Source organism: Wyeomyia smithii, chromosome 2 (genome assembly GCF_029784165.1).
Source record: "Wyeomyia smithii strain HCP4-BCI-WySm-NY-G18 chromosome 2, ASM2978416v1, whole genome shotgun sequence".
In the NCBI taxonomy this organism is placed as follows: Eukaryota; Metazoa; Arthropoda; class Insecta; order Diptera; family Culicidae; genus Wyeomyia; species Wyeomyia smithii.
In genome coordinates, this window is record NC_073695.1 from 137,347,175 (window position 1) to 137,363,997 (window position 16,823).

At 42.2% G+C, this 16,823-nt stretch overlaps 1 protein-coding gene across 2 annotated transcripts in view; it reads right to left on the reverse strand.

The window, feature by feature from the left end:
- LOC129722601 (uncharacterized) overlaps window positions 1-16,823 on the reverse strand; it is a 220,384-nt gene that overhangs the window by 2,616 nt on the left and 200,945 nt on the right. The window lies entirely within an intron of this gene.

The window sequence follows — 16,823 nt, forward strand, 5'->3', positions numbered from 1 at the left end:
ATATAGATATATATATATATATATATATATATATATATATATATATATATATATATATATATATATATATATATATATATATATATATATATATATATATATATATATATATATATATATATATATATATATATATATATATATATATATATATATATATATATATATATATATATATATATATATATATATATAGATATAAATATATATTTAGGTCAAAAATATATTTGTTTATTTGTTTATTTATTCTTCAAAATTCATCTGACACAGGGTTTTAATGAATTGGTTGAAAAAGCAGTAGTGGTTTTCAAAGCGGCATAAAAACCCAGCATCTTGATAACAGGAAGATTACAAACATATGACAATACTATTTAATACAATGATTTTAAACATACAAGCAATAGTTAAACAAACAAACAGTAGTCAAGAGCTGAAAATTAAAATTTCGTCAATTTACATTGTACTCCTTTGCGAGATGACGGATGGGTTCATGCAGGCCATAATTAGTACGTTGCGGAGGTGGCTGTAGGAGTCGCTGATGTCGCTGAGGGCGAGAGGGGCAGTGCAGTTGAAGTAACGACAGGATTTTGGGGCAATCATAGATGCCAGTAAGGATTTTATGTGCAGTTTTAACAATGATGTCCTTCCGTCGCCGTTCTAATGGTGCTATGCCAACCAGCGCACAGAGATCCTTATAGGGCGGAAGCATGTCAGATTTATCTCCAAGGCAGGGTGCGGCAAATCCTTCGGACGAAAATCTTTTGAACACGTTCAATGCGTTGGGCCCAAAACTCGTAATATGGGTCCCACACGGCACAGGCGGACTCCAAAATGGAGCGTACCAGTGAACAATAGAGGGTTCTCATGGTACCAGGATCATCAAATTCTATACCAATTCTCATAACTAGTCCAAGTTGTCGGTTGGTTTTATTGATAATCGAGGTATATTGCGGCCTAAACGTAAGTTTAGTGCCGAGTATAACACCAAGATCAGTAACAACGTCGCAGCGCGATAAGTTCATTCCAGCAATGCGGTAATCATAAACCAGTGGATGTTTTTTTCTGGTAAAGCTGATTACGGAACACTTAGAGATACTTATCGACATATAATCAAGACGGCCCTAATCAGCGAAAAGGTCAATTAGCTCTTGAAGTCTGGCGCAGTCGTCACGAGTTTGAATAAGCTTATAAATTTTAGTATCATCGGCGTACAGTAGTTTCGTGCCGTTTAAAATAAATAGGGAAAATAACAGAGGTCCTAAAATACTGCCTTGAGGCACTCCGGAGTTGCTACAGAACCAGCTAGATTGCGACGTGCCCAGTTTAACGGCAGTTTTGCGACCACGAAGATACGAACTAATCCATGCAACCATCTCAGTTGAAGCACCTAATTTATCGCATTTAGCGCATAATATTCCGTGATCGACGCGATCGAATGCAGCTTTTAGATCCGTATAGACCGCATCAACTTAAAAATTTTGATCCATATTTCGTAAGCAAAATGATGTAAATTCCAGAAGGTTAGTCGTCACGGATCTGCCGGGGTAGAAACCATGCTGAGCAGTGGAGATGTAGTTTTTCGCGCGAAACATTAAATAATCGTAAATTACGGCCTCCAAAACTTTCGAGCAAGTGCAGAGAGATGAAAACCCACGATAATGCTCCACATTGTGTTTATCGCCCTTTTTAAAAACCGTAAACATGTAGCATTCTTTCCAGCTGCGGGGGAATTGTTGACACTGCAGAAAAATGTTGAAAATGGATGCCAATGGAGATTTTAAAGCCTCGAGGCAGTATTTCAAGAAGACATCCGGAATGCCATCGGGGCCAGGGCGATATGATTGTTTCAGATTTCTGATAGCCTTCACTACATCCTCGTTCATAATCCTGAAGGTATCTGTAATAACCGAATCGCTGGGAACAGACAACAGAGCGGCGGTAATATCGTCATCTGTGGCGCAACTACTGTTAAAAACGCTAGCGAAATGCTTAGCAAATAAACCGCATTTACTGTTTAACGTAGACGCTTCTCTTTGAAGCAGAAACATGCTGGAGGGGAGACCGTCCTCTCTGCGTTTCGTGTTGACAAATTTCCAAAATTCTTTAGGATTAAAGCGAAGATTACGTTCTGTTTTTTGCACGAACAACTTATAGAGTCTTCTGTTTAACACTTTATAAGATCTGCTAGCAGAGATAAAGTGAAATCGGTTGGCAGGATTCTTGCACTTTTGGTATGCGCGAAGAGCTGATTTTCGTTACCGATTGAAACGAGTCAGATGGTTATTCCCCCAGCTGGGTTTGCGACGAGGACAAACTCTAGGCACATGATGACCGATCAGTTCATGAATAATGGCAGTAAATCTAGACACAGCTACATTAATATCGATGCAGTTAGTAATAGAACTCCAATCGACACTGCACAGTGCGGTGTTAATGGCATCGTAGTTTCCTCGCCGAAAATCAAAGCAAGTATAATCAAAATCGTCAATATAAAGCGTTTTGATTTATCTTTTAAACGTAACCATGAAAGGTGGATGATGGGCATCAATCTTGCAGATGGGGTCGGGTGCAGGGCTAACTGAGCATGCTGGTAAAGTATGGGAGTTAGCAAAAATTGAATCCAAAAATCGACTGTTCTGGTTGCAAACATTATTAATTTGGAACAGGCAGTGAAAAGACATACCATCTAATAATCATGAGCTGCCAGCATTTATAGATGAGTGCAAAGCATCAAAAGAATGAAAACTGGCCTGTGGGTGCACCGACCAGGTTAAACCGGGACGGTTATAGTCACAAAACAGAAGTAGATCGTCATTAATATCGATTGCGTTAATAGCTTTCTAAACCGACAAAATATGCCGATTGATAATCTCGACTTCATTCCGCAAATTAGGCGGAATGTAACAAGCTCCGATCGCAATATTGAATTGATAACTCTCAATCGTTACCCAAACTACGAACTACTAATTTGGTAAAGGCTAGAAATAGCATCCCAATGGCAACAGGTACAGGGTTGTAGACAAGCTAAAAAGTTAATCTTTCCGAACCCCGGCACCGCCAGGAAGTTACTTAGTTTAAATCGTAATGAACTACGGATAATCACGGGACTCCTCCGGGCCAGCCACAAAAGACAATCAGTTAGACTGTCGCAGTGGCATTTCAGTACCCAGTGCCCTTCAGGCATACAATTGATAAAAAAAATACCCAAACTTGCTCAAGAGTTTCATCCATAGCATCTATCAGCAATGCAGAGACGAACAGCAATAACTACTCCACCGCCCCTTGCTTGGCTGCTGGTAAATGAGCTGCGATCCGTGCGATACACTGTATAATCTGAGCCGAACAATAGGGCTGATGAGATTTGAGGGTCCAGCCAAGTCTCAGTTAAAATTGTACAGTCAAATAGCGATTTTATTTATTTGTCGTCAATCATAAGTAGACCATATTAATTACATTTCATTCTTATGTTACTAACCTCAAACAAAATATTTTCTTAAGTGTAGTTTTGTTCATTGTTACATCGATTGATTCACAAAATTGGTTATAACATGACATCATTCTATTAAGAGGTTCGTTTTTTCCATAGTTTGTTCGTTGATTACTGATATAAAACAAGTTTCTATTTCTTAGAGAACGAGTAGGAGCATATAAGTTCAAATTCGCCAAGATTCCTGAAGATTTGTGTAATTACATCGTTTATAAAAACTACCATTGCGAATTCTCGTCGCTTTTTAAGTCCATCAAGATTTATTAACATACAACGCGACTCATAGGAAGGTAAAAGTAAAGTGGTTCAACCTAGCTTTCGTAGAGCATACAACAAAAATTGCTTTTGTACGGTTTATATGTGTATCATGATATGGCGACCAGACTATGCTACAATACTCCAGCAGGGGCCTGACGAGTGCAACATACAATGTTTTGATGGTGTATGGAGCTTTGAAGTGCAAACTGAATCTTTTAATAAATCCGAGCATATTACTTGCCTTATATATAATGTTATTATAATGGTCAACAAAGGTTAATTTAGAGACGAGCGTGATTCCTAGATCTCTTACAAGACTGCTCCTTTCAACTGTTTTCATGTCTATAGTAATTGTTCTTTGTCTTATGCTATGTTTCCTGGTAAACGAAATGGAATTACATTTTTTCACGTCAAGTTACTACAGGCTTTTCATGCACCATGTGTGAAAACTATCAACTTCACGTTGAAATAGTTCGAGATCAGAATCTTTACGTATTTCAAGAAAAAGTTTCATGTCGTCTGCGTTCAGCACCTTTAAGCAGTGCTGATAAAAGTCATTTTCCCCAGAAAAATTCTTCGAAAATTACAGCCAATCATTTTCAATTTTTACTTCCAATGATCGCAGCACTCTTTCAGATACACTAGATTTTCGTCCTAGTAACGTGCTGTTATACTCAGATAAACTAGATCGCGCGCATCGTTCACGGTTACGGAATAAAATTTGACGACAAATCCAACCAAATGATCTTCACTTCAAAGCGAAAAAGAAAAACAAACAGTCCACTCAACTAAAATGAACCTCACCGAAACACTTTTTCACTGACACTGACCGATGCCTTGACAATCCTCGTTAACTGATAAACTGATTTGGTTGTCTTGCTTTCATTGCAAGGAATATAATGAGGTGTTTTGACAGTTGACTTCCATGCAAAAAGCGGGAAGGGAGAACTCTGAAAGGATTGTAAAAAAATAACGTTTATGGATGCTTTATTTCACTTTCACTCAAGAGTGTCAACAAATATCAACCCTGCCTTTAAGACATATTCTACATCGTTTACAAATATGATAAATAGTAGCGGACCTAGATGAGAACCTTGTGGCACACCGGATGTCACATTCACCACTGATGATAAGCTACTTTTGAACCTTACTTTTTGTGTCCTGTCGGTCAAGTATGACTGAATCCATTTCAAAAGTCTCGGATAAAACCCTATTTTAGATAATTTGAAAAGCAGTAGAGGGATGTCAACTCTATCGAATGCCTTACTGAAGTCAGTATATAATGTTTCAACTTGATTTCCTTTATCCATTGCGTTAATAGTGAAAGTTACAAAATTCAACAAGTTTGTGGCTGTTGAACGGCCTTTGATGAAACCGTGTTGTTTGCTAGAATTCAAATTTTTAACTTGTGCAAAAATACGTTGATTGATGATTGATTCAAATAGTTTAGGAATGCACGATATTATAGCAACTCCACGATAGTTTTTAACATCTGATTTCTTGCCGCTTTTGAAAATTGGGATTAAAAATGACTCTTTCCAAATTGGTGGTATTGTGCTGCGTTCTAGGGAAGAATTGAACAACCACAACAGAGGCTGTGCAAGTTCCTTCGAAACTGATTTTAAAAATACTGGCGGTAGCCCATCTGGTCCCGCACCTTTTAATACATCCAGCATATTTAAGGAAGCTAAAACTTCGTCTAGAGCTATATAATCAACTGTGACATCTCTCAATGGCTCTGATAGGTATGAGAAAAACTGATAATCACGATCCTTGTCGTCATGAGTGGTGTAAACATCCTGGAAAAACTCAGCAAATAAATTACTGATTTCACTATTAGTTTGACCATTCTTATTTTCTAGATGCATTTTGGATGGAAAGTTGCTCGACTTTTGTTTATCTCTGGCAAAATTAAAAAATGACTTAGGATCTGACTTTATATTGTTTTCTAGCTTAGTGTTGTAACCATCATAGGCACTTTTGATTTCCATGTTCAAATCGTCACATACTGAGAGATAGAATGAAAGGTTTATATCACTTTTGTCTCTTTTGTAAACTTTATGGGCTTTTTGTTTTCTGTTTTTGAGATTGATAATTTTTCTGTTGAACCACACTAGGTTTTTTGATGTGCTTGTATGTTTTCGTTTTCGCTTTGGAACTGTCTTTTCTAATGTGTCGTATATGATTTCGTAAAACTTATCCACTGCTTGTTCTATATTCAAATTATAAATCTTGGTTTGCCAATCGATACAATTCAGTTTGCTTTTGATAAGCTCATAGTTGGCTTTTTTTTCTTCATCTATAATTTATTTGACACGGCACAAATACAATTTAATGTTTAACGGCGCCAATTATATCTGGTAGCATACTTTCTAAAGTATTTTAATAACTAAAAGCAAATTTTTCATCCTCGCTGCCGACTATGAGCTGAAACTAAATCTAACTTAAAGCTAGAATGTTTTGCATTAAAAGCACTGATTTGTTGTTTGATGGTTTTCCATCGCCATAGGTAAGCAGCATATTGAATATGTTCCGCTGCTGGGCCAAGATATTACGGACTGGCATATTGGGTTGTCTCCCTCGGGACCTGAGAGTATCGTGCGGGTCTAGTTGCTGTTTCCGGATCCGGGGTCTTAACGTGTTCTTGTCGTTTGGTTGGATGTAGGCGGAAGGGAATAGGATTAAACTGGGGCGTGGATGGATTTCAGGAAAACGTATACAAGGGACATGTAGGATAGGTCACGGCTCGCCAAGACATCACGAACAGGAACAGCCGGCTGCCTACTTTCGGCCTGCAGGGAAGCTATTAATTTAGACCTGGCGTCACGGTGTACAGGGCATGACCAAACCACATGCTCTATGTCGTGATAACCCTCACCACAGGCACAGATACCACTTTCCCCGAGCCCAACACGACGGAGATGCGCGTCAAATCTATAGTGATTGAACATAAGCCGGGACATCACGCAAATGAAATCCCGACCTACATCCAACCCCTTGAACCACGGGTTCGTCGATACTTTGGGGATTATGGAATGTAACCACCTTCCCAATTCCCCTCTGGTCCAAGCATTTTGCCAACTGATGATCGTATTCTGACGTACAAGTGCGAAAAATTAATTAAAAGCAATTGGTCTTTCATAAATATCACCGTTTGTTTCGCCCACCTTAGCCAAAGAGTCCGCTTTCTCATTGATGTTTCGATATTTATTGGAAAAATTTTTGGGGATCTGCTGCACGCGTAAATGATCCGGGATTCCACGAGTTTCTGCTATCATGGATGTATCGAAAAACACAGTAGAATCAGAAGTATTTGATAAGTCGACACGATTTGGAATATTCAAAGGAGGGTTAATATTTTGGGACATGTGATGGAAATACAATGTCATAAAAGAAGGAAAATACAATGGGTTTGAGATTGAGTTCAATTAACCTTTCAAAATTTTCAATCACGGGACGGTTCAAGACCTCACATTTGATAAGAATACGAGAAGACAGGCTCCAGAAGCGGTTTTTCAATGGTAGTACTCCAGCTAAGACCTCCAAACTCATCGTATGGGTGCATGCAACCTAAGGCGATACGCAAACAACGATATTGTATTCGCTCCAGTTTGATCAGATGTGTGTTTGTTGCGTAGCGGAAGCAGAAACACCCGTATTCAATAACAGACAATATCGTTGTTTGGTAAAGCCTTATAAGGTCTCCTGGATGGGCTCCCCACCATTGTCCGGTTATTGTACGAAGAAAATTCACTCTTTGTTGACATTTTTTCATCAGATACCTCACGTGACAACCCCAGGTGCCTTTAGAGTCGAACCAGATACCAAGATATTTGTGTACCAAAACCTGAGAAATCGTTTTACCCATTAATTGTGTTCGAAGCTGAGCAGGTTCATGCTTCCTAGAAAAAACTACTATCTCAGTCTTCTCCGGAGAGAATTCGATACCTAGCTGTAAAGCCCAAGCAGACAAATTGTCCAAGGTATCTTGCAATGGTCCTTGCAAATCGGCAGCTTTGGCTCCTGTAACAGAGATTACACTGTCGTCTGCGAGTTGTCTTATCGTGCATGAATTCATTCGTCGAAGTCATTTACATAAAAGTTGTAAAGAAGGGGGCTTACACATGAGCCCTGGGGAAGACCCATGTAGCTAATGCGAAAAGTTGCCAAATCGCCGTGCGTAAAATGCATGTATTTTTCGGACAACAAATTGTAAAAAAAATTGTTTAAAATTGGAGAAAATCCTTGTCGGTGAAGTTTGCCCGAAAGAATGTCAATAGAAACGGAATCAAAAGCCCCCTTAATGTCCAAGAACGCAGACGCTATTTGTTCTTTGCGAGCATACGCCAGCTGAATATCTGTTGAAAGCAGCGCAAGACAATCATTCGTCCCTTTGGCACGGCGGAAGCCGAATTGAGTATCCGATAGTAGGCCATTTGATTCGACCCAATGGTCTAAACGACGGAGTATCATTTTTTCCATCAATTTCCGGATACAGGATAGCATTGTAATCGGCCTATAAGAGTTGTGATCAGAAGCTGGTTTCCCTGGTTTTTGAATGGCGATCACCTTCACTTGCCTCCAATCCTGCGGTACAATGTTTTGCTCCAGGAACTTATTGAACAAGTTCAACAAGCGCCTCTTGGCATTGCCGGGTAGATTCTTCAACAAGTTGAATTTGATTCTATCTAACCCAGGTGCGTTATTGTTACAGGACAGGAGGGCAACTGAATATTCTGCCATCGTAAAAGGTGATTCTATCGCGTCGTGGCCCGGAGACGCATCACGAACAATATTTTGCTCAGGAACAGAGTTCGGACATACTTTCCTGGCAAAATCAAAAATCCACCTACTTGAAGACTCCTCGCTTTCGTTGACCGTTACGCGATTCCGCATTCTTCGGGCTGTGTTCCAAAGAGTGCTCATCGATGTCTCCCTCGACGTCTCGTTCACGAACCGACGCCAATATCCGCGTTTCTTTGCTCTAGCCAAGCTTTTAAGCTTGGTATCAAGCTCCGAATACCGTAAATAGTCGCCAGGTATACCTCCCTTCTGGTAGGCCAAAAACGCGTCGGATCTTTGCGTGTAGACATCGGAGCACTCTTGGTCCCACCACGGAGTGGGAGGCCGTTCTTTAATCGTTACGCCTGGATAATTCTTCGTTTGGGCTTGCAACGCGGCGTCGAGAATCAAGCCCGCGAGGAGGTTGTATTCTTCAAGTGGTGGATGATGTTGAATCGAATCGACCGCTTTTGAAATCATTTCCTCGTATAACTTCCAATCGACATTCTGTGTGAGGTCATACGGAATGTCAACTGGTCGCATGCGAGTTGACCCGTTATTAATTGAAATAAGAATAGGCAAATGGTCGCTACCGTGAGGATCGAGGATTACCTTCCATGTGCAATCCAACCGTAGCGACGTCGAACATAAGGATAGATCCAAAGCGCTTGGGCGCGCTGGAGGTTTCGGGATACGTGTCATTTCGCCGTTGTTTAAAATAGTCATGTCGAAGTCATCGCAAAGGTTATAGATTAAAGAGGAGCGGTTATCATTGTAAGGGGAACCCCAAGCCACACCTTGTATTGTCATTTGACATGCGACAACTTCGATGCCTGGGGGGGTTAATACGATAGAAAGAATAGCACTTTTTAATCCCTAAAAGTTCTCCTCCATATGGGGTGTCTCGATCAAGGCGAATAATATTAAAATCATGGAAGTTGAGATCAATATTTGAAGTTAGCCAAGTTTCACAAAGGGAAAATGCATCGCATTTGTTTTTATTTATCAAAACTTTAAACGAATCAATTTTTGGTAAAATACTTCTACAATTCCACTGTAAGACAGAGATAGAATCCTTCATATACGCAGTTGAATTAGGCATCGAAGGATACAATCGCTGCAAGGAGGGGCCATTGGGCAGTTAACTGCTTCAAAAATGATCTAACTGTTGGGAGAAATGCTGTAAGAAAAATTTTAATTGGATCGGGTACATTGAAAGTTTCAAAAATCCAGTCCACAATGTCAGAAAATTTCACTAATCCAGAGTTTGTTTCATCAACTGGATGTGCAAAAGGAACAACTGGGGTTTTAGATGTTCCTGGCAGTGCTGGGAACTCCTTCTGGGACTTTAAATTTGCAAGCCCAGGAGGAATTTGCTTCGGTTTTTCCGCAGCACTGTTTGGTTTGCTTGTAACTTTCATTTCACTTTGAGAAATCTTAGGACCTTTTCTGGGAAGTTTAGGAGAGGAAATATTTTTCCTATTTCTAGACTCCCCAGGATTGGCGTAAGATGTTCCCGCTGGTGAATCGTCAGAATCGGTTTCATCAGAGGACAACAGATCATAAGGGTTTGATGTAATGGGAGAAGTGGTAACGGTCTTCTTCAGCATCTCAGCGTAAGAACGCTTCGAACGCTATTTGAGAGACCTCTTTATTTTATCCCTGCGCTGCATGTACACCGCACATGTCGAGAGCTCATGCTGACTCTCCCCACAGTGAATGCATTTTTCAGCATTTTTACTGCAGGAATCATCCGCATGATTCTCCCCACACTTACCACAACGTGCCTTATTGCAGCAGTAGGCGGCGGTGTGGCCTAACTGCTTACAATTCAGGCAGTTCATGACGCGAGGCACATATAATCGCACAGGGAGACGAACCCGGTGGATCGAGACGTGGCTTGGTAGCGCTGACCCGGCGAACGTAACTCGAAACGAGTCTGACGGAGTGTATACTGTTTTGCCACCGATGATCGATGCTGACCGCAGTTGCTTGCAGTCGAGCACCTTTACATCGGGACAGGTTTTGTTCTTAAAGCACCCTTTGGCACTTTTCAGTATACACTCGACGGACAGACTCGAATCGGTTATGACACCGTCGATCTCCACGTCTCGTGCGGGCAACTCCTTACATTTACTTGATTTGATTGCTTCTGAATTGTATTTATTACAAACGGCAATTAACACTCCACCACCAGACTTCTTGTTAGACAACGACTTGTCTCGATCATCTCTAAATACGTTGAACCGGTCTCCAAACACTTTTTCATTTTAACACTAGCATCCCAACTCGTTTCAATTCATAATATAATGGAAAAATTACAAGCGACTACCTGTTTATGTATTTCGTTTATTTTTAGTGCACTTTTCATTCTATTGAAGTTTTGGCAGTAAACAGTAATTTCTTCACTGTCACAGTTTATATCTATTTTGCTGGAATTACGCATTCTGTTGAGGTTCTGACAATTATTTACAAATTCTTCAGAGTTGTCGGTAGAGGTGCCACAAGAAAACGTTACTTTTGCTGCCGCAAGCAGTTCTCTGTCGGACTGCCTGTTACTAATTGGGTTATTCGCCCGATTGTTGTCATTCATGTTATGCGATGTTTTTGCAAGCATCGCCCTCTAGGACAGAGGTGTACGGTTATTGATTCGACTGCTTAAATGGTTGTAAGAATTTTGTTTCATATTTCGACGTCAGATTTGTAGATGCCTACGCTTCGCTTTATCCGTTGCTTTCTGTTGCTCGGCACGAATTTTCATGCGTCGGTCGTAATCATCCCAATATTGTTGTGGCTTCCACACTCGCTTACTTCCAATAGTTCTCCAACCTGTACAGCTAGTAGTAGTAAGAGATGACGTTGAAGGTATTGCTAATTCATCGGCCAATCTTAAGACCTGCTTTGTTTCAACGTTTCTGTTGGCAGCAAGCACTGTATTCGATAACATACGTATCTCGTCAAGGACATCGTCATGAGTGGGCTTCTGGGTTGAAGATTCGTGAACTGACTGCAAAGCTAATAGTTCTTCGGCAACAGATTGACAAGCTTCAGCTTGTCTTCCAGCTCCTTGTATCTCTTCTTCTGGAAATCCATCAGCTCCGATGTCAGTTCAATTCTTAGAGCATCCATTTGTTCCAACAAATATTCATTGGTAGATTTTGCGATTTGTGTTAGCTCATCAACTTGCTTCTTGGTTTCTTTCACTGTTTGCATAGGTCCCAGTGAAGCGTCAATTCTTTCCAACGCATGCTCGAAACCTTGAATTGTACCCTGCATTAACTTCAAGGACTGGGCTTGTGAATGAGAAGCTTGTGAAAGTTTGTGAAGATCCAGCAGATGAACGGATCTCACTTTTCCTTTGAACGCCGGCGCAGGATGGATGCATTGTGAAATAACAACCTATGCATTTCCATAGCATCCGATCGTCGGTGGCAGTTGTGAAATTTGCACAGGTATCAATGTGTCACTTCATTTTTCGTTCACTATATACAACACTCGCGCGCGGTGTAAGGTCAGTAAAAAAAGCCTGCTAGTCAGAACGATTGTAAAATATTTATTTAATCACGCGACGTTCTGCCGGACTAACGTAAAAACACGTCCGTTCGCGGTAACTGGTAACTGGTAACAATGGATTCAGACACAGCCAATACGAATTCGGTTGTTTTGCTGCGTAGGCCGTTTACGTTCTGGTAGTAGAAAAGAAGAGGGTTGCACGAAGAGTCAAGTCGCTGCTGGTCTGGTTGAGGGTCGTTTTCAATTGGAGCCGGAGCACTTGATGATGATGATGATGGTCCCACCTTATACCCCTACATCGGTTTGAGCTGGTCGATTTATCTATGAAAGATATTATTTAGAGACATACAATGTACCCAGTAGGCAAACAAATAACGGACTGGTTATTAATACAGACATAGTAACCCTTCAATAGAATACCAATAATAATCTATACCTATAAAAATGCAGACCGGTCTGTCTGTCTGTCTGTCTGTCTGTCGGTCTGTCTGTCTGTCTGTCTGTCTGATCCATATAGGCTCGGAAACTACCGAACCGATCGACGTGAAAATTTGTATGTTGGGGTTTTAGGGGCCGATAAAAGTTTTCATGATAGTTTGAGACCCCTCCCTCTTCTGTAAGGGAGGGCCCCCTTACAAATGAAACACAAATTTCTGCACATCTCAAAAACTAACCAAGCAAATGAAACCAAATTTGGCATGTGGATGGTTTTAGGAGTGACAAATATGTCCATATTAGTTCGACACCCTTCCCCCTTATGGAACGGAGGGGTTCCATACAAATGAAACTCAAATATCTGCATATCTAGGAACTAACCAAGTAAATAGAACCAAATTGGGTAGGTGGATGTTTTTAGGGGTAACAAATATATCGTTAATGATTTGACACCCCTCCCTCTTCAACAAGGGAGGGGTCCCATACAAATGAAACACGAATTTCGCACAGCTCGAGAACCAATCAACTAAATACAATCAAGTTTGGTGTGTGGATGTTTTTAGGAGTAACAAATATGTTCATATTGGTTCGAAACCCCTCCCTCTTCTGGAAGGGAGGGGTTCTATACAATTGAAACACAAATTTTTGCACATCTAGAGAACTAACCAAGTAAATAGAACCAAATTTGGTAGGTGGATGTTTTTGAGGGTAATCAATATATCCACAATGGTTTGACACCCCTCCCTCTTCTATAAGGGAGAGGTCCCATACAAATGATACTCAAATTTCGCACAGCTCGAGAACCAATCAAGCAAATATAACCAAATTTGGCAAGTGAATGTTTGTAGATGTAACAAACATGTCCATAATGTTTCGACACCCTTCCTTCTTCTGGCATGTCTCCAAATGCCATTTTTAAATCCAAGATGGCGACTTCCGGTTTCTGAAAAACAGCGGCAAATGACCAGATACCACCCAATATGGGTATTTCCGGAATTGTTATGACGCACTGAAGCCGCAAAACGACCTCATACAACATTTTGAATTGTAAGATGGCGACTTCCGGTGTCTGGAAAACAGCCGAAAATGACCAAATTTCACCCAATATGAGTGTTTCTTCAACCAGAATGACGCTCAGAGGCCAGAAATTGTCTCCTAATGCCATTTTAAAATTTTTTAAGATGGCGACTTCCGGTTTCTGAAAATCAGCGGCAAATGACCAAATACCATTCAATTTGGGTATTTCTGGAATTGTTATAATGCACTGAAGCCAAAAATCGACCTTAGACAACATTTTGAAATGTAAGATGGCAACTTCCGGTGTCGAGAAAACAGCCGAAAATGACCAAATATCACTCAATGTGAGTGTTTCTTCAACCAGAATGACGCTCAGAGGCCAAAAGCTGTCCCCTAATGCCATTTTGAAATCCAAGATGGCGACTTCCGGTTTCTGAAAACCAGCGGCAAATGACCAAATGCCACCAAATATGGGTATTTCCGGGGTTTTTATGATGCACTTAAGCCACAAATCGACCTCAGACAACATTTTGAATTGTAAGATGGCGACTTCCGGTGTCTAGAAAACAGTCGAAAATGACAAAATACCACCCAATATTAGTGTTTTTTCAACCAGATTGACGCTCAGAGGCCAAAAATGGTCTCCTAATGCCATTTTGAAATCCAAGATGGCGACTTCCGGTTTCTGAGAAACAGCGGCAAATGACCAAAGACCACTCCAATATAAGTATTTCCAGGATTTTTATGATGGACTGTAGCCACAAATCGACCTCAGACAACATTCGAATTATAAGATGGCGACTTCCGGTGTCTGTAAAACAACCGAAATCGACCAAATACCACCCAATATGAGTGTTTCTTCAACCAGATTGACGCTCAGAGGCCAGAAATTGTCTTCTAATGCCATTTTAAAATCCAAGATGGCGACTTACGGTTTCTGAAAAGTAGCAGGCGAGCAAAGGAACCTGCTTTGATAGGCTATGTGTGAGTGCCAATACGAATCCGTGGGGTAACGCCTACAGGGTCGTAATGGTAAAGATCAAAGGCGTGTTGGCGTCTGCGGTGCGATCACCAGCGATGCTGGAGCGTATCATCGAGGGACTCTTTCCACGCCACGAGCCAAATCCTTGGCCTCCGGCTGCCGAGTCTCACGTCCGACGTTCCAGTATCTCAGACACAGACCAGGGATGGTCGACCATCCTGCCGGACATCCAATCCGTGAGCGACAGCAGCCGTGACGAGGTTGAAGAGGAGCTAAGGGTTACGAATGAGGAACTCACCGTTATCGCCAAATCCCTAAAGGTGAGCAAGGCACCGGGACCAGATGGAATCCCGAACTTGGCCATCAAGACGGCCATAAAAGTGGCCCCCTGCCTCTTTTCGGAGAGGTGGAAGCGACAGAGATTGGTGCTTTTACCAAAGGCGGGGAAACCGCCAGGGGACCCATCGGCATACAAACCTATCTGCTGGACACTACGGGCAAGGTGCTTGAGAGGATCATCCTCAACAGACTGGTGAAGTACACAGAGGGTGTAAACGGTCTGGCAAGTAACCAGTTCAGCTTCCGAAAAGGTAGGTCCACGCTGGATGCTATTCTCTCTGTCACCAAGACGGCAGAGGTAGCACTTCAGCGTAAAAGTTGGGGCATTCGCTACTGCGCACTTGTCACGCTCGACGTGAGGAATGCGTTCAACAGTGCCAGTTGGGACTCCATAGCGCTCACCCTTAGGAGCATCCACGTACCGGTGTCGTTGTACAAGATTTTGGAAAATTATTTCCAAAACCGAGTACTATTTTACAACAGAAGTGCGTCCCAATCACCGCAGGGGTGCTGCAAGGTTCCATCCTGGGCCCGGTGCTGTGGAATGTCATGTATGACGGAGTGTTGAAACTAAAGTTCCCTGTAGGGGTTGTGATCGTCGGTTTCGCAGACGACATAACGCTAGAGGTCTACGGCGAGTCGATCGAAGAGGTCGAGTTGACGGCCTCGCACTGCATACGCAAGGTCGAAGACTGGATGCACTCTAGGAAACTGGAGTTAGCGCATCATAAGACGGAGGTCACGGTTGTGAATAACCGTAAATCAGCGCAACAGGCGGTGGTCAGAGTCGGAGGCTGCACCATTACCTCAAAGCGATCTTTGAAGCTCTTAGGGGTTATGGTTGACGATAACCTCACGTTCAAGAGTCACGTCGACTATGCCTGTAAGAGGGCTTCAACGGCCGTTGCAGGGCTATCTCGAATGATGTCTAATAGCTCAGCGGTGTATGGCAGCAAGCGTAAAGTTCTTGCATGCGTGGTTTCGTCCATACTTAGGTATGGTGGGCCAGTGTGGTAGCGCTAGGTACTAACAGTTACCGTGGTAAACTGGAAAGTACCTACAGGCTCATGTGCCTGAGGGTTGCGAGTGCGTATCGCACAGTGTCATACGACGCAATCTGCTTTCTGTCCGGCATGATGCCTAACAGCATAGCCAGGGCATACGAGGCATCAGAAGATCATTATCGATGAACAGATGGCACAGATGGTGACCGGACCCACTAAAACCCCTCCAGCTTCCAGCCCATAATACTCCCCGGAACCACCGCTAGGTATTGCCTTTGGGAGCGGCCTTTGTGCTCTATGCAACCTCTTGGTTCTTTAAGACTCTTTGCTAACTTAGCCAACTAACCTGGAGTCTGGCCGTTAGCTAACACTGGCTTGTCGGTGGTTAACCTTTCGCCTGTTTTGCCACTCTAAAACAATTTTAGAGGCAGCTGCGCAAACCGCCCTCCAGATGTTCGGGTCTTTACACATCCTCCGAACTAAGTTGTCCGGAGTGGTGTCTGGCCCGCTCACTACCATCATGTCGCTACGCGCATGCACGAAACGAGGACACACGAAGAAGACATGCTCAGCAGTCTCTTCCACATCCACGCACTCGGGACAGTTGGGGGACCCCGCATGCCCGAATCTGTGTAGATACTGCCTGAAGCAACCTGTCAGGTAGAAGTTCACTTCTCCTTGGCGCCTTTCGACCCATTCTGATACGTCCGGAATAAGTCGATGCGTTAACCCTTCGCGGAGTTTGAGCATTCCTGCTGCCATCTGTTCATCGATAATGATCTTCTGATAGAGAGAGCACAAAGGCCGCTCCCAAAAGCAATACCTAGTGGTGGTTCCGGGGAGTATTATGGGCTGGAGACTGGAGGGGTTTTAGTGGGTCCGGTCACTGATTCAAACCGACCCCACACTCCCTGAGGTTGGTCACCTCTGGGGTTTGGTTGCAAATTTCCCCTCCACCTGAAATAAAATATATATATATATATATATATATATATATATATATATA